Genomic DNA, 25,649 nt, shown 5'->3' with positions numbered 1-25,649 from the left:
ATCTTTTTAGGGACATCAGTGAGAAATTCTCCTAAACTTCCGAAATTTCCAGACATCCATCATGAAGTGATGACACCCGGAGTCGGATTCGGGAGTAAGGTGGAGTAGAAATTCAATGTGTCTTCATGAGAAAAGAACCCTAGGTAACTACCCGAAGGAAACCAACGCCGATACCAGCCAAAGATACGAGGCAGACAAAGGGAGCCAGTACATGGAACCCGAGAATTGTCTTTTCCTCGTGTTCGTCACGCTAATAAACCCTTAAAATAATACAATTTAGTGAGTTAGTGGCTACACTACTCACGCTATGTGTTAGGTAAATCGTCATTTCCCGTTGCCAGTAACACGATTAGAGCGGATTCCCGCACCTCTATTGAGAATATTTAGCCATAAGCCTTCATAAGCCTCTCTTTCTGCGGTTTCGTTCCGAACTGTTCTCAAATCTCTCCAGGCCGGAGAGTGAAACCTTTCCCAGTATAAAGGTAACTTAGTAGGAATGACTCCCATCTTATGGCCTTTTTCCGATACTCACACTCCTACCTTGATTACCAGGACTACATCATAGGGATGTAGGTCGACACTCAGACAACCAGTACCCGAGGCACGGGAAAAATTATGCCTAATACAGTCAGGACAGATATGTCCAGGGTTAGTCATCATCTCTCATTATCTTGTATTCCTTTCCGTCTAGGAAAACCATGCCTCCAAAGAAACGCAACCAGTCCACAAGCAAGAAACCTACTCTCCTATTCGATGAAGCTATGTTCCAAGCTGCAGTCTCGGCAGCCGTAACAGCTGTCATGGCTCGCCTGAATGCTAACAACGCCAATGTTAGCAAGGGCCCTATCGGGAATCCCGATCCTAGCAATGGACAGCAGCAACCAACCCCTGCATAACCAGCCACCCAAAAACCTCAGCCGAATCCATTGAAGAGAAAACTCAAGATCGAGGAGGGAGGTACCTCGGCTCAAGGACCTTCCGAAGGGCAAAGAGCTGAGGCAGTCAATACCCCTGTCAATCCTTTCCTCCTTACTTCAAGAAGACCATACCTAGGAAACCTTCCCCACTGCGGCAAGTGTAGCTACCATCATCATGGTATATGCCGGGAACTCTTATGTGCTAGGTGCAACATGAAGGGGCATATTGCCCGCGTATGTAGAACTCCGGTGGAGCGTATTGCATCAATCACCAACGTGATGACCAATCCAGTTTGTCGTCTATGTGGTGAGATTGGACACTTCAAAAGGGACTGCCCAACCGAAGGAAAAGACAAGGACACAGGAGGAGCCTAACTCTACAGCTTAAGGAGAAGCACCAAGGAACCCGGTAGATTTTTGGTACGTCTCTCAATCTCAGATAACTAACGCAAAACATTAAAAGGTTAATTCAAATGTAAATACTTCCCCATTAAGGCGAAAGTCGCAGCACTGTTATAAAATTTAAAATTCATTAGGTAAAACTATAATGACTAATCATATTCATTACGGCCATGTATAGTTAAGATGGATAGACCTAGAGTGAGTGAATGCCACCTCATTTCCTGTTCCTCGTTTGGTTGTGGATTTAGGGCGGAGTCGCTCAGTCAACAGTCCTCCCCACCTTAACTATACATGACTAGTATATGGTAGGCGATTATAGAAATGCCTCGTGAGAATCCATTCATGAAAATGTACTCTACTCAGAAACACTTAGGACTCTTTATAGTTCCGCGTCGACTTTATCGGTCCAAGTATCCGCAACAGTGATACACAGGGCAAAACCCTAGACGCCTAGAACTTGTGTGCTTGTTCGGCGCATGACTCTATCGATCCTCACTTTATGTCATGTCGAAGTATGCCAATTTCGACGACTCTATTGATCATGGTTTGACGTAGTGCAACCATGTGTACATCCCTAGTGCTGTGTAAAAAGAACTTTCTCCGTAGTCATGTCGGCAAATAAAGGTTCTTCCGAACCTAAACATAATGCAAATAAACAATCCTAATGCGATCCGTCAGTCGTCCCTCTTACCTCAAACTTTCCGAAGTACCCGGAGAAGGGTACCGCGTGCTGTTAACCGACCCCTCTTAGTCATATGGAAACCGAAGCGAAAGACACTGCAAGATACTCCAGAAGACAATAACCATCCGATGCATACTTCGTACATTCCCCAGAAAGACCCTTCGCACCTCGCACATCAGGTTCGTGAGCCCAGAGGATAGAACTCATGAGACTGACCACTATAACCAGGTATATGCATAAAAGTGCTATATAGTTGAGATCAAAAAGATTTAAGATGTGTGCTTCCTCCCTACTCCCTGTTCCTCGTTGGGTTGTGGGTCTGGGTTGGAGTCGCACAACTGAACATCCTGCCGACCTCAATTATATACGGCCTGCATACACCAAGTATTAGTGGTTAAGCCAAGTATGAGCTCTACCACGAACCTCATAGTAAAGCCCTTCATCCTATTCCATAAAATAGGAGCTGGAGTCAAGAGAACCACTACAGGTTGAGCTACTATAAAGACCACATATCCGAAATTTTCTGTCATACCGGTTAAGCTCACATAGTAGCTAACACCCTCAGTTAGTAAAGAGATTAAAGTTCTGAGTGATGGGAACCTATACTCACTAGATTTGACCTAGACCGGGAAAACTCAGAACCTTCGGAAGAGTAGTTGCAGTAGATGCTCACACTACTCAGGCACTTCGTCCACCCTGTTACAAACTAGTAGTGCCTAAGATCCTCCGCCCTCTCGCATGGAGGAAGTCACCGTCGCCTTGTAGACGATAGACTACATTCTACGAAGTGAACACTAGGATACCGAGAACCACAGGATAACCTCCGCAGCGAAGAATACTTGATCAAAGTGTGAATGTAGTTGCGTTAAGCCTCATGACCCAGATCCTGAAGAGATTATAGGATTGACACCAGCCTTGGTGTTAGTCGAGGGGTTATGCAGGAGCATGCGCTTTCCGCACTAGAATAAACCAAAGTCTTAGAGATTCATTGGACTACTAGGTGTTCCACGAATACTATCTCACGCATAAATAGTAGAACCACCTCCCGAGATAGTCCAACACTCGTCTAGTGAAACCCTATCTCCCCGACCCTGAGGGTTTCCGTACCTGAAGATTCGTTAGTGCAGGTTTATTTTGCACGAGCTTGAGATAGACACTCTACAGCAAACATATACCATAGAAACGCAACCCATCCAATGATCTAGAAAGCCTCTAAAAGCCAATTGACAGGAAACGCGAAACCAAAGATAACCCGAGCTTTGTAAGAGCCAAACTGAAGGACTACACTCCCAGTATGAGAGAACGTTAGGAACTTCGGAATGGCGATCACGCCAGTGATGATCTTGCCATAGAAGTACACTATGTTCTAAGTACTGAAAAGCTCTACCCTTCCGAGAGCTTAGGACCATCTGAGAATCCTAATCGAGATTTGGTCCAACCCTCATCAGACCACTACTACTTCCGGATATTCCACAAGTTTCACACCCGATCGAGCCACTTCTTAGACTTGATATGTGTTTACCCGACGTCACTCTTCGTATCCCACTCATCTTGATAGAGACCATTGAGAACCCTAACCTCGTAGGTACACCAGTCGAAACTCGCTAACTACACGAGACGGAAATCCGTATCCTGTAGGTGAAGGTTTGTTGGAATGTCAAGCACAGACCAGAGTTCACTTGGGAATGCGAGGACAAACAAAATAGGAAGTACCCTCCTGCCTCTACACGGTCATTCATACCTACTACCTTGCCTAGACCTGAATTTCGTGACGAAATTCCCTCTAACGGGGGGATGATTTGACAACCCAAAGTTTACTACGTTACATTACCCCGTTATCATTAACGGAATATTCCATTTTATAAAAGTTTTGTTAATTAGAGGTCGCCAAATAAATAAATGTTTTATTTATTTATATTATATGTCGTTAACGCCGTGATAAAAGAAATAAAGACACTTACTTTACATTCCATATTAATTTGGAAAAAGTTAAGTTTTATTACGACCACTAAATCGGGTGCGACCAAAAGCCCCGTTTAACGGCAGTATCAGGTAGATTCCCACTGAGCTCCAACTCCAACCCATATATAAGGGGGAATGGACTTCATTCCACCCCTTTTCACTCTCTCTCATAAAGCTCGTTTTCGACTCAAAACCGCAAATTTCCACTTCCAAAACGTAAGTCTCTTTACCCTAACCTATTCTAAACATCATGACTTGTGATTATACCCCAAAAATCGATCTTATAAGCTGTTGAAATGGAGTTTACGGCCTAAGAGCCTCCTTAGGCCGTAAACCCCTTAAATGAGGCCAAAATGACCCAAATTTGTCCCTTTGAGCCTAGGAACCAATTAGGGATTCAGCCTAGGAGTGTTTGAAGCATAAAACAACAAATTTTGGGGCTTAAAAGAGGGTTTACGGCCCAAGCACATGCTTAGGCCGTAAACACCCTCTAAACTTGTTAAATCAAGTCTAAAACACTCCCAAACCACCCTTAGGCTTAATACATAAATTAGGGACTTACTATTTCGGGTTTGGAACAATTAAACACTAAGAAATGAGGGGTAAAAAGGAGTTTACGGCCCAAGCACATGCCTAGGCCGTAAACACCTCCAAACCATGCCAAATGTTAGTTTTTGACCCCCCAAATGGCCTTATACCTTCATTATAAATTACTAGGATTAGAATAGGGGCCTTAAACTTCCATAAAATCAAGGTATAGGAGTTCACGGCCGTGAACTCCCATAGGGGTGGTTCATGGGCCGTAAACTCCCATTTGGTCCCTTTAAAAGCCTTAAATCCACTCATGCCTTTTAGTTTTAGACGTAGCAAAATTCTACAATTGATATAAGGCCTTTAAGCATACTAGAACCCCCTCACCATGAGTTTACGACCGTAAACTCATGGGGAGTTGTCCCAGGGCCGTAAACACTACATATAGAGTTTACTCTTGGAGAGTAAACTCCATTCCTAAGTCATTCTAGTCCTTAAATGTTACCCGGGACACCCCAAACACTTAACCAAAGTGTTTTCCGCTCTTTAGGGTGCGTATACTTGTTTAATTAGTATTATATATACTAATTGTATGAAAACATATGTTATTATATGTTAAATAGGTCACTAAGTGTGTCCAAGTCTTTACTTGACACCGAGCACCCAAAGGACACCTTCGTCGGATCCACTTACACCAGGTGAGTTCATACCCTTGAATGAACCTTTTTAAATGTTTTTACATGCTTTATAGGGGGGAATACAAGTTAAACATGCCAGTTATCATATCAATCACATGTGATTGATAACCCGCATGCACAAGGATTTACCACACTGTAAACTGTTTTACCGAGTAGGATACTATAAATGGTCCTTCCAAAATGTTTTCACTTGTTCAAAACTCTTACTTATACTGTTTTATCAAAGTTCATTTTAAACTGGTTTATGAAAAGTTTCCAAAGAATTTCTACAGGTTTTCAAACTTATTTTACCAAAGAACACCAAGTTGTGATTTTCTCAAGTATAAAGGTTTTCTTCCATGTTTTGATACTCCCTCTTAGTTTAAACTCCTACTTGATAGCGCTTTCACTTCGTGATGCGTTTATACTTGTTATTGTCTCTATTTCGCTTATACTTGTAGTCACTTATGCCTATTAGATGCTCTTACTTCACTTGTTGTCGCTTCCACTTTGTGATACACTTATATTTGGTACACTTATACTTCACGATTCGGTTATTCCACACGGTACGCTTATACTTCACGATTCGGTTATTCCACACTGTACGCTTACACCTCACGATTCGGTTTTTCCACACAATTCGGCTATACATCACGATTTGTTTATACTTCACGATATGTTTCCACTTGTTCCACACTCAAACGTAGTTAGATGTATGCCTGTGCTTGTATAGATGCATATAAATAATGGTTGAAGGATTTAGGAAGGTTTGTCCGCCCTATTTCCTTTTCTTCGTTGAGATATGGTCTGGTGGGATCGAATGTCCGTCCGAAGGTCGTTTGATTCATTAGTTATATATTATGTACATAAGCATATACATATAGGTTCACATTAGTCAGTTCAGTTATGAGTCTCTACCACTCGTTTAACACTTGTATTGGAAACCTACTACCCACTATTTGGGATGCATTTTCGGGACACGGCCTTCTCCTTCGTCTAGTTGGTAACCAGAGTCTCCTATAGGGAGAGCGGACATTGTGTGTATAGATCTATACGGGATTGACACCCCCGCACCCTGACTGCTAGCTACAGTCCATGGCCTACCAAGCCAAGGGGTGACAAATGTCACATTTTATAGACGCTTGTAGGGCGTCAGGTACTCTAGTGTCGGTTAGTATGGTTACGAGTATCCCAGGTTACCTTGTAATTCATGGACTTAAGGTAATCGTATTTTACCAGCAATTTACACTGTATGCTGGGAACCCACTCTCAGAGTCACACTGTTTTTAGACCTTGCTAGTTGTATCTTTCATTTGATATTGTCTGGGGTCTGTATCCTCTATTTTAGACCTTACTAGCTGTATCTTTCATTTGATACTGTCTGGGGTCTGTATTCTTTGTTTTAGACCTTACTAGCTGTATCTTCCATTTGATACTGTCTGGGGTTTGTATCCTCTGTTTTTAGACCTTGCTAGCCTACCTTTCATTTGGTACCGTTTGGGGTCTGTGTCTCTCTTTGTTAGACTGAGCCAGGCGTGTTGTTTGTTCGATACTCTCCTTGAGTCTATGATTCCTTTGCCTTAGCCAACAGTCTTCACTGCTGAGGCATATTGTTGGGCTGAAAAGAGTTTTGATGTTGCGTCTTTTGGGCTCGTTAGATTAGCCTTTTATTCTCCGGTTTGGGCCTGTCCAACCGAGAGCCTTTTATGTATTGTATATAAGTTAAATGCTTGCATGCATATTAGGTTAAGATTCTAGAGGTTATCGATACAGCGATTGATCAAGAGTATTATATTTTTCTGTAATCGTTCTTGTAATCTGCTAATCCTTACAGTTGATGTTCTTAATCGAGCTCTTCTAAGGATTTTATTTAATCATTCGACGCGTTTGATTCAAGCTGTTTGTTCTTATTATTGCGTTTTTAACTGTTTTATATTCATATACTTGTTCAAGATCTAATCGATCTTTGTAGATTAAAAGTTGTTTTTAATCCCATCAATTGGTATCAGAGCCAGTACCTCACACTACCTCTCAATCTCAAACGTAAGAAGCGAAACCAACCGAACGTTCGGGTTCGGTTCAACCATCTGACTCGCTCATTTCTTCAAAGGTAGTTTTTCTGTGTTGTATATTTCTTGTGCAAAATTTGTTTTTCTTTATGAACAAAGTTTTTTTATATATATTGCATATCTAAACTCCTTGGTTTCTTAAAAATTTTCAAAGACCGGAACCTCAAGAAGGTTCGGGTTCGGTTTTTCAAAATTTTCAAGAACCGAAACCAACCGAAGGTTCGGGTTCGGTTTTTCAACTTTTTCCAACCGAAACCAACCGAAGGTTCGGGTTCGGTTTTTCAATTTTTTTTTCTCCAGAGTATTTTTTTTTTTGGTCTTATTTTTATTTTAACTCTTACTTTTTTATTTTTATCTATTACTGTTTTTAATTTTTTTTATTTTTTTTATTAAAAATTTCAAAAACTGCAAAAATATTTTATTTATTTGTGTGCTCATTCGTTTATGGGGATATATTTGATGACTTACTTAAGTGTCCCTAGAAGCATGCTGCTGTATGTGTCCCAAGCCTCATAAGATTTTGAATAATGGCCTTCATGACCTGGTATACACAAACCTTGTCTTCCCAATAAGGCTAACTCATTTATTCTAATCGTGAGCTACCTCACTCTTTTCTCACATGAGTTCAGAGTCTCCTGCTTGGTCCTTTTGTTCGCAGCAGAGGTACTATGTCTTCTTTCACCATCCCCATTACACTTCTCCATAACATTCGCTTCATCACTGTAACCCCTGAGACTCTCAGAAACTACCACTGAGGTTTATGATTACACAACATCTGTGTTTATGATCTTAGCTTCGTGCCACTACGAGCTGAGTGAAACCCAAAATTCAACACCAATGAATTGACGGTGACCAATTAACTTGATCAAGTTTTCACCAATGAATTGACGAATGTACCTTCATGAAATCTCCATTTTTTTTTGCGTGATTCCAATGAAATTGTTACACACCATAACATTTCTTCCCATGGGATCCAGTTTTAAATTTTTATCTGAGATTTCATTTTAATCCACGCCACTACAAAATCAACTCAAACCTACTTGTTCAACAGACTACACTGGTCTCACAAGTACTTTGTTCACATTCGTTCTTATATCAAGAATTGTATTGTTGAATCAAAGCGAAACCACCATTAATTAGCCTAATTAAAAGAAGCCTTTCAACACTTCTTAATAAATGTTTGATCGTACTTCAACGGGATTCCACATTAACACTTTGAGGTTCTTCTAGACCTTGAAGGAAGAGATTCGTGCCCGGGATCATCAGTTTCGTGTCATTATTGACATCACAGATTATCCTAAAAAGAGTTTCTTTATTTCTTTTTTTTCTTTTACACTCTTTGCACGAAAATCCAAGATTTTCCAAAATTCCGTTACTAATTATTTTACAGGCTGGATATTTACTGGAGGGTTACAAATGAAGTTGTGGTCAAAAATTAGACACGTGGATCATTAATTGGAAACAGCCGTTTAAAAGGGGATAAGACAAAAAGTTGCTGACGCGGCGGGAGTTAAAAGGATAGAAATTCAAACGACGGTAAAAAGGAGGGCGCGTGAATTTGAAACGGCCGCGCTTTTTCTGACACTTGAGGACGCGTGTGCAATATCGAAGCGTCATATCTCTGAAGTTATAGGCGCGTGTGGAAATGGAAACGATTTTTCTCTCTGAACCGACGCTTATTGGGCGGCGTGATCCTAGGAATCTGACACTCTCTCTCCTACGTGATCATCGCACGTCCCAACTGTCACCAATCAGTCACTCCAAAAACACCCGTTTCGTATTTCCATAAGAGATTTGAAACGATCTTTCTCTCTCCTATCACCTACTATAAAAACCCATCAACACCACCTTTTACCTCTTTACTGCCCCATAATTTCCAAAGCAAAAATACTTCCAAACTCTCTCCCGGTTATCTTCTTCTCCACACCTGCAACAATGGCTGAATCTTCATCCGTTCATGCTACTTCTCAAATTCTTCCCATCCGACCTCAACAATGCCTTGTCATTGATCTGAACCCACTATCCTATGATCCCTACATTTCGCCGGTTATCGAATGCCTCAAGTACTCCCAGCTTGCTCCGGCATTGTCCAGAATTGAAACGGTGCCAATGGTGGCTCTATCTCAGGTCTATGCGACAGCCTACTACGACAAGGGCGTCGACAGGATATTTTTCGAAGTGGCGGAACACAAAACGTCGATTTCTCGTCCCCGCTTCTGCACCATGCTTGGGTTTGCTGCTGACCCATCGCGTGTTCACCCGGAGACGATTCCGGTTGGTATGCTCTACAACATGTTCTACAATATGGGCTACACGGAAGTTCTTACCTCCGTCGCCAGGTTCAAGAAGTCATGCCTACCGCCCCTGTGGAATGGGTTATTTACAGTTCTCTTCAAGGGACTGTCTGAGAGGAGCTCAGGATCGGACGGGGCCAGTCGTCTTTTCCTGTCAATCATGTATGGGGTGTACAACGGGATCAACCTCGATTATGGGTTTGTCCTTTGGCAACAACTGATTCAGAGCCTTTCTTCCACTTCTCGACACTCTGAAGTGTCGCTGGCCCGGTTCTGGATCTTGATCACAAGATGGGCCATGGACAGGTTTGAGGTCCCAACTGCTGACGGTGCACCGATGTCTTCTGTTGGTACGTTCCATACCAAGAAGATCATCGTATCCGATGCATCGAAATTCTCCTTCATTGGCTCTATCCCGGAGTCGATGTATGGTAGTGTGCCATCAGACAGCAGTATGATCAAGGCGATCAAGGAGTTAGGGCCATCTGGTCCGAGGGAACTGACACCGGACATGCTGCGATCAATTCATGATGCCGACAAACCGGTGGCCAGGGGTAAGAAGGCAGACAAGGGGAAGAAACCATCCAAAGCCCCAAAACCTTCTCCCAAGAAGCGCAAACAACCGAAGGCTGCTTCGTCACCACAACCGAAAAGGAGGAAGACCCAACAAAAGCGAAAGCTAGTCCTTCCCTCCTCATCAAGTGAATCCGAAGGTGAGAGTTCGGACGCTGAGGGCTCACAAGGAGATGAATCTCCTCTACGAGGCAACACACCCCCTCGGTCCCCAACCCCGGAGATGGAACTTCACCAATCCCCAGTTCCTTCCCCTCCACCCACAATACCTATTTCCATTCCCACCATAAACCCTACTATACCACCAACCTCATTCCCTATACCACCACCCATATTTACCACTTCAACCGAAACACCACCTGTAACCGTAACCCCTCCCGTAACCGAACCTCCACAAACCGAAACACATATACCACCACCACCCGAAACTAACCCCCTACCTACTCAACCTGAACCAACCAAACCCACAACACCCCCAGCTTCACCACCACCTCAATCTCCAGAAGCCGCCTCCGATGGCGATGATCAATACCTTGGTGGTGATCACATGAACTTTGATTCGGTCTACTATAGTCCGTTTCAAGTTCAGAGTGATGAGGAGGATGATGCTCCAGTGACAAAGAAGCATCTCCGCGATCTTAACGAGAAGGTTGATCAACTTCTCGCCTCCTCCTCCAACCAGCAGTCATCCTTATCTGAAGCTGCCCTTCAGAAGATAGTTGATGCCTTCTCCAGGGCTCAACATGACTCAGTGGCCTCAGCTACTGCTGCGATAGACGCCTCCACCCGAGCCTGTGAGGCTGCGACCGAAAAAGTCGATAAACTATTCTCCGACGCTTCTGACCTGCTGAAGTCTCTGCAGGACAGCGCCAATGCCACAAAGACAACTCTGGAACCGATTGTTCAGCAATTGGCCAAGTTCGTCTCGACGGAGTTGACTTCGTTCGCTACCCTCCGACAAAATATCAGCGACGACAACTCGGCACTCCGTGCCTCCATCGATGCCCGTCTGGCAAAACTACAAGAGGATCTTGCGGCAAAGAACTCTCTGATGGACGTTCTGGCAAGTAAAACAACTGCCCTAAAGGTCAAGAGCACGCAGCTTTCCAACTCTGAACAACAATTGGAAGCTCTTCGATCCGAGAGGGAAGTCATCAAGACGTGTGTTTCAGATGTCCACGCGGCTCTATCCAACATCCTGGAAGCACACGACCCCATCCTTAATCATTCGGTGAGGCGCACCCTCGCTGAAAAGCTCTCCCCGGCCATGGACCTCTTAAGCAAAATTGAAGGCCTTACGAGTTTCGTGTCCATTCCGAAACAAGGGGGAGAAGAGAAGAAAGGATCGAAACCACCTCCGTCCTCCAAAGCTACTCACACAACCGAACCAACCCCAACTGATCATGCCTCGGGTTCGGGTGTGAAGGACAAGGGCAAACACATAGCAGAGGATGGAGATGAAGATGAAGATGAAGACAAGGAGACCATTGCGGACATGTTAAAAAGAAAGAACAGTCGCAATGCTGAAGGCGATGCTAGTCGTGTGGCGCGTGAGGCTGAAGAAGCCGAACGAAAGCAAAAAGAAGCCCACGATCTCCTTGAGAGCCGAAAGTTGCTCTTCCCTGCCTGGACCAGGGATCGTTTGATAAAAGAGGCCATAGAGACTCCAAGCATACTATGGCTCGAGCCGGTGATATCGTTCGACTGCAACAACACCATCGATTCGCAGTTCGATATGCCACTGACTCGAAAGGCGTTCATCTTCCACGCCTTCTCCAACATCTTTGAAGTCCCGCATCCGAACGATGAGCTTGACAGGGAGCTCATTGACTTCTACCTGGAGGCCGCTCGCCCTCAATACCTTACATGGAGCGCCCAGAAGATTGTCAATGTTCGGGTGATGAAGCCTTTTGCCGTGGGGAGATTCACTAACGTCAAGTTCAAGCTTATCCGAGGATCTGCAAGAACTGCTCACATGATCTCTCTGGCGGATCTGCCCAATCTGAACCCTCATGATTGGATAGTCTTGTACAATATCCTGCTGACAAACGAATCCGAATATGGTCCCATCTTAGACCATGTCAAAAGGATGCTGGCATGCTATATCATGGAGGTGGCTCTAATGGATCAGGAGGTTGCCACAGTTTTTAAGAAGAAACCGAAAGTCAAGCCTGTGGGATCGGCCAGTGATCTGAATCAAATGCAAATGGGCAAGATAGATTCGAGGCGAAACTCTGTGATGTTCACTAGAGCCGAAGGACAGAAATGTCTCTTCGCTTTAGCTGACAAACATCTTTACACTACAACTTGCTTGGAGCACATCTTATTCATCGTCAAGCAGTGTAAAGACAATTCGGCTGATGATATCAAGTACTTCAATGATATGATCAATTGGTACATCCGGTTTAGATAGACTATCCTTTCCATAACCAAGTGTCTGTTTAGTACCGTGAAGAAGAAGGTACCAGCTTCAGCCGCCGGCCCAAGTAGGAAGTGAAAGTCTCGCTCCAAATTGACGCAAAGGGGGAGATTGTTGGGCTGAAAAGAGTTTTGATGTTGCGTCTTTTGGGCTCGTTAGATTAGCCTTTTATTCTCCGGTTTGGGCCTATCCAACCGAGAGCCTTTTATGTATTGTATATAAGTTAAATGCTTGCATGCATATTAGGTTAAGATTCTAGAGGTTATCGATACAGCGATTGATCAAGAGTATTATATTTTTCTGTAATCGTTCTTGTAATCTTCTAATCCTTTACAGTTGATGTTCTTAATCGAGCTCTTCTAAGGATTTTATTTAATCATTCGACGCGTTTGATTCAAGCTGTTTGTTCTTATTATTGCGTTTTTAACTGTTTTATATTCATATACTTGTTCAAGATCTAATCGATCTTTGTAGATTAAAAGTTGTTTTTAATCCCATCACATATGTTATTTCCCTGATTTCTCTTGCTTTCTTTAATAATCAAATTCTGTATTTTGATAATGATAGCGATCAAGGGAAAACTACTTTTTAGCATATAACTTCGTCCAGTCTTGGTAGAAGACTGCTTTTATTAAAGAAAATATATGACTTTTTGGAAAAGACACTAATGTAATGGACACTCTAAAACTACCACTTTTATTAAAGTTATTTGAATAAAATGACACTAAATACTTATGAACTCAGCAACATTTGTAAAAATGCTGATACTCGCTTTTCAAATAACTTGTATTCTCAGGTCAGCATTAGACAGGTACATCCCCGGAGCTGTTGATGAAGATAGCTTAGTACCATGTTGTACTTATTATATTTACTTGTATTACCTTGATGTATTGTAATGTAAACCATGTAAAAATATTACTATTAATGCAATGTTTTGTTGTACTTTGATTACTATAATGCATGTGTTGTGATACTTGACATGACGTCATCCACCCCAGAACGTTTCTGTCGTTCCGGTTTTGGGTTGTGACAAAACCTGACCTAAAATCAAATCAACCTAAACGGAAATCAAACGACCCCAACTTGGACTCTTCACAATAATCACCACTAACAAAATTACCCTAAACGATTAAATATTCGACTTCGTCCCCAGTATCCCATTTACTACATCCCATTTAAATTAAGACTTTGAATTTTATTCTCCCTGAACATTGAATTGCTTGGTACTCTCTACCACTGGAGCTTACTGCCAGAGTCGGTGGCTCGCTGTTACATGAAAGCTTTGACTCCTAGTCTCATCGTTAAACATATAATCCATGCCCTATATTTCCTTGTCTTCTTCACAGACAACATCACATGATTCCAGTTAAACCTACCATCTGAAATCATTCCATCGTCCATTCTAATAGACTTCTGTCTGTCCAGATCTGGAGTTAGGGTTGCCGAAGAAAAGGCTAAATGAAGATGAGGAGGATCGAATAGCAGAGAAACGTTGGAACGACCTTTCATCGTCAGCGGAACCACTAGATGATGATGAGTTCATTTCCTGTAATATCTAGCATCTAGGGTTTGATGGCAGTGGTTTAAGAGTTTCCGAACTCAAATCGGACTCGGATACAGAATAATTAGGTAGTTTCTTTGATTTTTATTAGGTTTAATTCATTTTCTTCAATTTTTATTTTTAGTAGTTTCTTGCTTTTGTGTACAATCTACAAAATGGGTTGATTCAATTTCTGAAAAGGGTTTCATTAGTTTTCCATTTTTGGTTCATTATTCTTTTCCTTTGTTCTTTTTGTTTCCTCTGGAAATCGTTGAAGAACAGGATGCTAGTCTTTAAAGAAACCGTTGATTCTCTTTAATCAGATGACTTGGCTTCATTTCATACTTGCGATTTTGTAATTCTTTTCTGATTCTTGTCTTCTGGTATTCTTTTGCTCGATTGGGATTGAATTTGTGATCAATTCTTTTATTCAACTTGATTTGGTGAGAAATTTAAGAAAACAATTAGTTGATGAATGGTTTGTATTTTGAAAAATACGATATATGTTGTGATTTTGTAAAAATAATTTGTATGTACAACCCTTGTGTTGCAAATCAATGTTTTGTTTGATATGTGTTTACTATTCTGTTTAATTTTGAATTTCGATGTTTGAATTTTGTGTTCTTATATTCCAAAGGATAACGAAGGCTTGATCAATAGAAACTCCATATAAGAACACATGTTGATATTTGTTTGTTTTTTATTTTGGTTTTGATTTTGGACTAAATGTATAATTTAAACCAAACTATAAAGACAATTTTTGTAATTTAAAGGAATGACCATGTTTCCTATTATAATTGGTACTCATCAATTAACATTAAGTATGCATTTTCAACTTTTATAACTTACTTTTATCAACAAAATAAAAAAAATACAAAAATTAATAACTTTTTATGCTTTTTTCAATGATATCAAATTCAATAAAAAAACTACCTTTTTTTCGTCAAATTCACAGTGTCAATCTGAATTCACACGGTGTATCCGAAAAATAAATAATTTATTTTTTATCATTCACAATGTGAATATATGAATTTAGATATTTTAGTTTTTTTTTATTTATTTATGATTAAGAATAAACTCTAAAACTTGAAAAAATATTTAGTTCCTTGGAGAACCATTAATAATGGTTCTCTATTGAACTTTTAGAAAACCAAATATTTTTTTTCAAGTTTTAGAGTTTATTCTTTATTGGAAAAAATATATATATCTAAAGTCATAGTTTACATTGTGAATGCTAAAAAATAAATTATATATTTCTCGGATTCACCGTGTAAATTCTGATTGACATTGTGAATCTGTACAGATTCACACTGTGAATTTGATGAAAAAAAAAAATTTTTTTATCAAATTTGATATAAACGGAAAAAAGATAAAAAGTTATGACGTTATGTTTTTTATTATAAAAAGTACGTTTTAAAAATTGAAAAACAATTCGTGCCTTGGTTCCATGGTTAATATATATATATATATATATATATATATATATATATATATATATATATATATATATATATATATATATATATATATATATATATATATATGGGTGAGGTTCAATAGACAACCATAATTAATATGGAACCAATGAACCAATCGTGAGCGTCGAAAATCACGAGTGTCGAAAATCATAATAATCAACGACCAAAGAAATAGGTGTACACTTGTACATTGGACGCACACACACCAAATTATACCAAAAAAATTTATCTCCTTACCAAAAAACCCAACTTTTTTTTTCGTTTTAATTTTTTTTAGGCCACATTTTTTATCGAAATAAAAAGTGAATATATCGTTGTTCTCGATTTTTCGTCCTCTTTCCATAGAGATACATGTTGATATATAAAAAATGATTTTTTTTGAAAAAAAAACCCACTTCATTTTATTAGTTTTTCAATATTTAAGTTTATTTTTATAAAAAAAAAACTAAATATACTAAAAATACTAATTTTTTGTACTCTGTTAATAAACATCAGCACCGACTAAAAATAACATCGATTAGTGTAGATTTACACTGTGAATCCAAACTGTAAATGTTTCAATTTTGAACATTCACAATGTGAAAAGGTTGGATCAGCTCAGATTCACATTGTGAATTTGACTTACTATTATGTACACTGTGAATCTGAGAACGTTCACAATGTGAATCAGAACTGAAATATCGATTTTATTTTATTTTATTTTATTATTGTTTTAACATCAATATAAATCTATGTTTAAAGAATACCAAAAAGTATGAATTTTGATATATTTATTAATTTTTTTTCTATAAAGAAATAGACATAGTTTTCAACAAACAAAGAAAATGAAGTAAGTTTTTTGAAAAAAAAAATCATTTATATATAAATGAATATGGATCTCTATGGAAAGAGAACGAAAAATCACGAAGAATGGTATATTCGTTTTTTTTTTGGATAAAAAACTGGCCAAAAAAATTAAACTAAAAAAAGAAGTGAGTTTTGTTATAATCCGGTGCATATGCGTCCATTGTAAAAGTCTACAAGCCTTCCTTTTTGCCGTTGATCGCTTTAAATTTCGACGCTTTGGATTGGTTCCGTGGTTCCTTTGAATAATGGTTCTCTATTGAACTTTTTCTCTCTCTCTCTCTCTCTCTCTTTATATATATATATATATATATATATATATATATATATATATATATATATATATATATTATTTGGATGTAGAAATGATTGTGAGCAAATCATTTCAAAAACCTAATTAGGGGTATATTTGTAATCTTAGATGTTAATTAATAATATCAATTAACTAAATTAAATATTTATTCCTTGTAATTAAGGATACTTACCTATATTTTCTCTATTAACCTATGTTATCTTTCTCACCTCTTTCTTTAAAATCATCGGTCGAACATCCGCCCCATTTGTTACTACAGTCAATCGATCACCACATCTGATGAACCAAAGATCCAACATGCGATGTAGATCCTTCACGAAGAGATTAAGATGACCTCATTGATTTCAATAAACCATTTATTTGCTGGGAATAAACCATTATGCGTCATTTTTGCTTCTCAAAAATCGAAACATACCCATCTTCTTGCACTCGATTCAGGAGTGAATGCACAAGTGAATAAAGACGAGGTACAAGTGTATGCGAATCATTTCTATCAACAGTTGCGATTACTTCTTCATCCATTAAAAATCATATGGTAGGCTTCACATACCCATCCAATAATCTAAGTTTCTCATAAGGGCACATTAAAAATCAATCCATTGACATTTGATTTGCGTTTTTATCAACTTTTTTTTCACATTTTTATACTTTAGAATGTAAATTGACTTCTCTTAGCCCTAATATTGTTTAAGAGGTATTCATATTGTTGATTTGAAGTCTATATAGTATGACTTACAATCAATCTAACTTTGCATCAAAACTCAACTGGGTGACCTTTTTCATTATTCAGATTTATCAGTATTTGATTTTTTTTTTCAGGTTCCATTGAAATATGGTGCAGATGATAAAAAAAAAGACACCACACCTTGTTACTCTTGATGGAGCTATAGAAAGGCTCGCATTTTTAAGTTTTTGGGCCACATGTTATTTTTCCTTCTTTTTCTCTAAATTGTCAAATCTTACATGTTAACTTTCCAAATGTTATCAACATAGACTTCTAGTGGAGACCCTCTTGAAGTCGATGTTATATATATATATATATATATATATATATAAAGAGAGAGAGAGAGAGAGAGAGAGGTAAATTCAAATGTTTTTCACATCTATTGTATGCTAGAATGCACCAATAGGAATTTAGTATTAATTATATGTATATTAAATGTTATCCATACTTATAACTCATTTTTATGGAAACTAATTAAATTTATCATTAATGTCAACAATAATATTCTTTCAGAATAAATTCATATCTAGAAGAATGAGAGTGTATTCTATTAGAATACACTCTCGTTCTTCATATTCCATACAACTTTATTGTATTTTAAGTGATTGAGTCTTGAAACAAAGTACGAACTCATATATAAAAACCTAGATGTAAATTCATTTTGAAAGAATGTTATTGCTGGCATTAACGACCGATTTAATTAGTTTCCATAAAAAGAGAATTATAATTATGGATATCATATAATATACATATAATTATGGAAATCATTTAATATCTATAATTATTTAATTTACTAAATTTCTATTGGTGCATTCTAGCACACAATAAATGTAAAAAACAAAATAACCTAGCCATATATATATATATATATATATATATATATATATATATATATATATAAGTTGAAATTTATGTGTTATTTGAGTGATTAAGTTGTAGAAAACTTGATTTTTTTTGTTTGAGATGTGTGGTGATAATCCTTGCTTTAGTAAATCTTTAAATCTTTTGCTACTATTGTACAGGTTTGACAAGTTTAACCAACTTTTGTTTTCTAAATCCATTTCTATCTCATTTTTCGGTTCCACAACGTTACATCAGTGGATTACTACTTCATCTCTACAAAATGGGTTGTGTTCTCTCTCTCCCATGCTTCTAGTGACGCCCCTCATCTACATAGAAATGCTATTGGATTATTGTTGCATCATAAGACTCTCAAGGTTCATCAAAATTTATGTTTATTCTATTTCTTTTTTTGATTTTTGCTTGATCTGTGGGTTTTATTTTTCAATTCAGCTCTAAAATTTTAAGTTTCTTGATTTGGGTACCATCAACTCCTTTTCTTTCTCTGTATGTTCCATTTCATCAACAAGTGTTCTATTCTTTAAGAATATTCTGCAGTTAATGTATTCTTCGATTAGAATAATTTGTAGAAAGTATTATATTATGCAGAAAGTATTATATCTGACCATGTGGTATGAATTCTATTAGAATTACTAAAGCTTGTTTTATTATTTGTCATATAAAAGCATTATGACAGAATGTTATTATTACATAACCTCATTTCATGGAAGTTATTCTCATAGAATGAGTGAAAGAAACATAGTGATCAAGGACATAAAGGTTGAATGTTGGTGTGTATAATGAAGATGCACAACGGTCACCAAAGAAAGCACTATTCATCATCATTATATTTTGGAAAAATAATCTACAATAGAATGATAAGACTATATGTAATAGTATATTTTGGTAGAATAATTTACAAATTGTGTTTGTTTATATATTAGTGGGTGTTTCATTATCATAGAATTAAATATAAAGTTTTTTATTTTTAAGAATTTGACAGAAAAAATATAACTTATACCCAAAAATTTGTTCTTCGAGAAGTAAGACTCTTTTATTTGTTTATGGCTTGCATTTTTATAGAATATCATTATAAAAGAATGTCATTCGGACATAATAAAAGTGGGTATGATTAAAAATTATGTTAGAATTATTTAAACTGAATTAATTTAAAAAAAAAATCAGAATTCAAAATTAAGATAATCAAATATCCGTTAAAATCCAAAAAAATTATTTTTAAAATTTGTGTTTCCTAATTTTAAGGCAATGCAAATGTATAATATTGCCTTTTTTTTAATTAAATTGTATTATTCTATTTTTTTTTAATTTAATAATACAAAAAAATCGTATTTTAAAATAACTAAAATGATTGGTCTATATTCAACCTTACATCTACACAATAATCGGTTAGAACACAATAACCTAAGGGCATCCACATTCCATTAAACTCTATAGAGTTCAATGGATTGTCACATCACTGCATTTCACTTTTTATTCAACTTACTCTTTACCATTCACACTCAATTTAACCCAACAAAGTTTATTGGATTTCCACATGATCATTATTATATTTTTAAATATAATTATAAAATTAAAAATAGAACTTATAATAGTTAAAAAAAAATACAATTCTTAAAAATATATTAATTAAAAATTATGAAACGTAAAACATTTAATACCTAAAAATATATTAATTAAAAAACACCAAACTTAAAAACATGAAACCTAAATAATATAATATTAAAAAATATGGTTAATTTTTTTTGTGGTTTAATTAAAAATAATAATATGAAAATATGATTACATATATACTTGTGATCTTAAAGCTCTTTTAACCTTTAAATTAACAAACGAAAAATGTTAGGGTCATGTAAGTGATCTTAAAGCTCTTATATGCTAAATGAAAACAGATGTCATCCCATAAACTACCATCAAATACTCGCATAACATTTTGAAAGTCCATTGTGTTGATATAAAAAGATAAGAAATGATGATATAGTACACAAATAATCATTTACAGCTAAACTTGAGAGCATTCATCGATTTATGGGATGCAAGAAAATGTTTAAATCTTCTGATTAATGGGATGCACATAGTGTCATGGTTGAGATTTTGACCGAGATCTTGAACTTTTTTCCATCTCCGCCATCATGAGAGCCAGCCTCAAAAATGTCCATGAGAAACCATTCGAAAATTGAATTCCAACATCCGAGCTAGGAATGAAGACTTGAGTCTATCTGTGAAAGATATGCATATTCCAACAGAATTCAACGGAATTGGGATTTTGAAACGTCAATATGATTGATTGCATTCTCGTAACTCCGACGATAACAAGTTGAACAATGAACAATAACAGTTGCCTTGATGCTCATGTAACTCCTGGAAAACCAGGATGCATCAAAACTACATGGTTTTGATTCAAAATGATACAGATGGAGAAAACTTAGATGCAACAAGAAGGTACAAATTAAAGGTAACTACTTAAGTTATAAGAAAAAGATGCAACTAACTCGTGTAGACAAGTGTATATAATTCCTATTGTCGGTCGGATTTCTATGGAGCCATCAAGATGAGTCCATATTCTTGCAGGTCAGATGGAGGAAAGAACTGTTGGACACACAGCGATGACACCAAGTTCCAATAAAATTAAATGACGTCATAATTCAAAATAAATTCAGTAAATTTCATGAAATTAAGTACCAAGTTTGTGATTACTCATCGGAACGACAAACGCTGCTGACAACGTGTAGGTGGCATTGCTATCGGAATATATGGGTGTGTAATTCATGGGAAATGTTGGTCCAAATGTCCGCAAAATCATTGCAATTGATAGAAGTGAGGGTGGGAATTTGATGAAATCATCAACTTGATCAAATAAAGTTCCATAACCATATCTTTTGTGCAAGTTCGTTTTTAACTCTGGGTGGGTTTGAAGCTAGACTGAAAAAAAAAAAAAAAAAAAAAAAAAAAAAGATGAAAGACAATGACTAATCGTTCAATAAATTATGCAAATATACGAAAGTGACACTACAACTTGCAAGAATTATAGATTTTTACCATGAGAACTCAAATGCGGAAATGAAAATTGTACAAATAGAACGTTAGACTTGATAGCAAAATAACGATGTTTAGTTTATTAAATGGTTAACTGGTCCCATCAAGACATCAGGTCATCACCCATGTAGATTTTGTAATCCTTCCTATATCCATAATTAATTTCTTATGCATGTAGGCTCTTATTGCAACAAAAATATTTCCCCAATTTTGATTTTGAGATTTTCTATTTGCTGGAAAGATATCACCATTCACCCATGTAGATTTTGCAATCCTTCCTATCTAAGACCTATTTACATTCAGGATTCTTTGGTTGGACAAAAAATCCTTAACCACCCGAGCAATATCCCCTACCAAATGTTCCAAAATCTTTTCATAAACTAAAATTAGAACCCATCATAACCCAGAATTTTGTTTGACCCATACTCCCAAACTGACTTTTTTATTTTTTCCATCGTCAATGATTTCGTATTTTTTTTAAATCCACGTACGTTTTATAACAGAATCTTGCGACTCTTAAGGATTCTTCAGTTATAAAACATTATTTTAGACATTATAGGAACACAAATTAATTTAGACAAAATTATATAACTAAATGGTCCTTGTGGTTCACCAAAGTTAATAGACTCCGACTCAGTGCATATTAATTTTTTGTAGACATAGTTTTTATGGTTTCCAAATTTACATAAATAATGTTTTTTGCTCACACCGTCACACTTTTTGTTTGCTAGGCCCTATCATGTGCCCCTAATTAGAGGTTAATTTGGTATTTTCAGGTTTATCATGGTTTGTGATGCTTAGTAAAACAGGGACTACTTGTGTAATTTTGTCTATTTCTATGAGTTTTGATTGAATATGTTTATAACTGAACTTTTATCATTATTGAATAAAAAAATATTTTATATGAATTAAATAATAAAATTATTTTAAATTAAATGATTTAGTGGTGAAAAAGTGAAAACAATAAAAAACAACATATATTATCAAAATTTTGTAAAAACACATCACTCCACAAAATCATTGTATTATATATTTATAAAAAATGTTATCAATAAACATATCCAAACATTAGATGAATAAAGTAACCAAATTAAATAATACATTGATGTGGAATACAATGTCAGATTACTTATTAAGCTTTAAAATTAATAATAAATATTCTCCTTGTTTTTCAAAAATTGTGCATGTTTTAAGTTCTAATTCAAACCATCTAAATTCCATAGTCAATACATAGCTGCTAGAATCTCCTCAATTTCCTCACATGCACCACTAAATCCGTGAAAGATCATCCTCTGATCCCTGATTTATGATTCATAGAGGTCTAGAGGATCACCAGATATACAACAATTTCCTTATATTCTCACCTAAACGCCAACATGGCAATCAAGTATGTTTCTTCCTATATCCAACAATTCCATTCCCTTCTCACTATTGGAATTAATAGGATCCAAAAAAACCAGTATAAACTTTGAATTTATGCTTTTGAGTTGGAATTTATGGCTCCAAAATCATAATCGTAATCCCATTTCCTGAAAGATATGAGATATTTGCTTGAAATATAAAGTTGATGGGAATCATTTATCAATCTAATACAACGATTCAACAAAAGAGTTTTAGAAACGATCCATTTAAATATTTTAGAGTAAATTACACGAACGGTCCCTATGGTTTTGGGTAATTTGCGTGTTTGGTCCCTAACTTATTTTTATAACTCGGAAAGTCGTTACTGTTTGTTTTTGTTATTAGACAATATAGTGTAAATACCTACATGGTTGGGTTTCACTTTCTCATCCTTAACATCTTGCAGGTACTTTGAGCAGTTTCGCTTCCAGTGCGACTTTTCATGCCAATAGAAACATTCAGCCTCTTTAGGGTTGGCAGAAGGAGTGACATAACATCTTTTGGTTCCACTTGAAGATGATACATCAAGGGACTTTCCCTTGGTACCCTTCGAAGGGCTCTTCCTCTTTTTCCCTTTACCTTGCCCGATTGCCAAGACAGGGGCCGCGATAGTAGTAGGAGTGGTAACAATCGATTTACCTTTAAGATCGGTTTTGGCAGTCTTCAAAAGTCCTTGAAGTTTGCTGATTGTAACTTCCTCCTTGTTCATGTGATATGTCATTCGGAATTGATCATAACAAGAAGGTAAGGGGTGCAATATAATGTTAATTGCCAACTCCTTAGGGAAGTTCACATTCAATTTCAACAAACGGTCCACATACCTTTCCATTTTCTATAAGTGGCCCGTGATGGGTTCACCATCCTTCATCCGGGTTGTTATCGTGGAGGAGATGATGTCATACCTCTCTTAACGAGCACTTTGATGGTAGTGGTCCATCAAGTCCTGGTGCATCTCAAAAGGGTAATAGTCCTCATAGGACTTTTGCAGCTCAGTTGTCATCGTGACCAACATGATACATGCCACTTTGGTGGCATCTCTCTCATGAGTCCGAAATTCAGCGATCTCCTCAAGAGTAGCAGACGACTCATCAAGTCCCTTAAGCTCCTTGTCGAGGACATATTCCTTGTCCTCGTAACGAGAGACCATCTTGATGTTCCGGATCCAATCCATAAAGTTGGAACCATCGAAGATGACCCTCCTACAAAGGTTCATGAGAGAGAAGGAGTCGGTAGGGTTTGAGCCAGAAGTAGCATTGTTGGCAGACATATAAAAAGAAAGAATGACAAGTTTAGATTAGATATACAGATAGTCCTTAATAAGACACCCAAATGTAATATTAAGGATAGGACCCAACACAATATTTTATAACTTAGAAGAGGAATGCTGTAATCCAAACTATAAAATATTTTAAGGTAGGTGAATGATGATTCACCAATTTCCACCATGAAAAACGAAATAAATTATTAGGTTTTAATTGGTTTTGAAACTAATAGATTCTTTTGAGATTCCCTGAACTTTTCAATTTCATGTTTCAATCTCGAATGTGCCCTTCAAGTTTTGTGACTGGGATGCCGAGGATCACAGAACAAGGTGTGAATTAACCATGAAAATTACTTGGTACTCTTAATGTTTATCACCTAACCGATGTGTCGGTTAACCACACGTGCTCCATCGATCTATGATAAACCTTAAGCCACCGTTTTCCTACCTTGTTAAGTCTAGGTTAGTGTGTCGGTTAACCATACACGCTCCACTAATGACTTAAGCAAAGTACAAAGTGTAATTTCATGGGTTAGTACCATATTCACATTTTCCTAAAATAACTAAGATTGAGAATTTAAAAAACATTTAGTTACATTATAACCATCATAATTTTAATGAGGATTAAAGTCATTGTCCTACCCGTTCGGCTAACGACCCTCCACCAGTCAAGGAAGCGGTGGGTGAGAGTGGACACCCATTAAGCTGTCATTTTATAGGCAGCAACCTTATACCCCTCTTATAGACCGACTTCGTGAATGAGGCCTACTAACGGTAAAACGACTTGTTCTTATACATATATATATATATATATATATATATATATATATATATATATATATATATATATTAACTTATAATACTATAAAATATAAGGGTTGAATTTTAACTTTTAAAATTCTAGGGGTTGGAACTAAAGTTTTTAAGGTGACTTTACATGTTCCAAAACTTGAGGGAAAGTTTTGTAACTTTCAAAACTTTTCAACTTCATAACTTATGAGTTATTGATTTATTAAAATGAGAGACTCTTCATTTTATGTAACATATGTGTTCATTAATGGACTTTAAAAGAAAGACTTTTGGTAATCCATAACATGAGGACAAGTTATGGATTCCATTAAAACACATCAAGATCAAGAATTAAACTAACAAAATAATTCCTATGATCTAACAAACTCATAAGTTCATGAACATTCATATTAACAATTTCAAGAATCATAAACAATACATAAAAAACTTGAAATTTTGATAATAGCCATTGTAAATGGATTAGCCTAACCATTACACCATCTAAAACAAGTTTTATAAGACCAAAACAATTTAGAGTAATGTTTCTAGTCCATTTCCAGCAGCAAAACGCGAAAATATGCATTTAGGGCCTCCTACTCGTCGAGTGCAACAACCTACTCGACGAGTAGGATGAAATAACACATGGACTCGTCGAGTCCCCCCATGGGCTCCGCGAGTTTACTTAGCAGAATGCAGAAATCTTGAGTTTTTTCAACAATTTGTATCAAGTATCAAGAAAACAAGCCTAGGCTCTGATACCACTAAAGGGTTTTAAGGTGTAAATGCAACCCTAGAAACCTTGGATCTATGTTTTACTAAGATATATGCAAATTTGATTTTCCAAGGTTCTTAACCTAACTAGCATGGCATGGGGAACTTT

Source organism: Lactuca serriola, chromosome 4, assembly GCF_051521515.1.
Source record: "Lactuca serriola cultivar US96UC23 chromosome 4, Lser_US96UC23_V15, whole genome shotgun sequence".
Lineage (NCBI taxonomy): Eukaryota > Viridiplantae > Streptophyta > Magnoliopsida > Asterales > Asteraceae > Lactuca > Lactuca serriola.
This window is presented reverse-complemented; position numbering follows the sequence as displayed.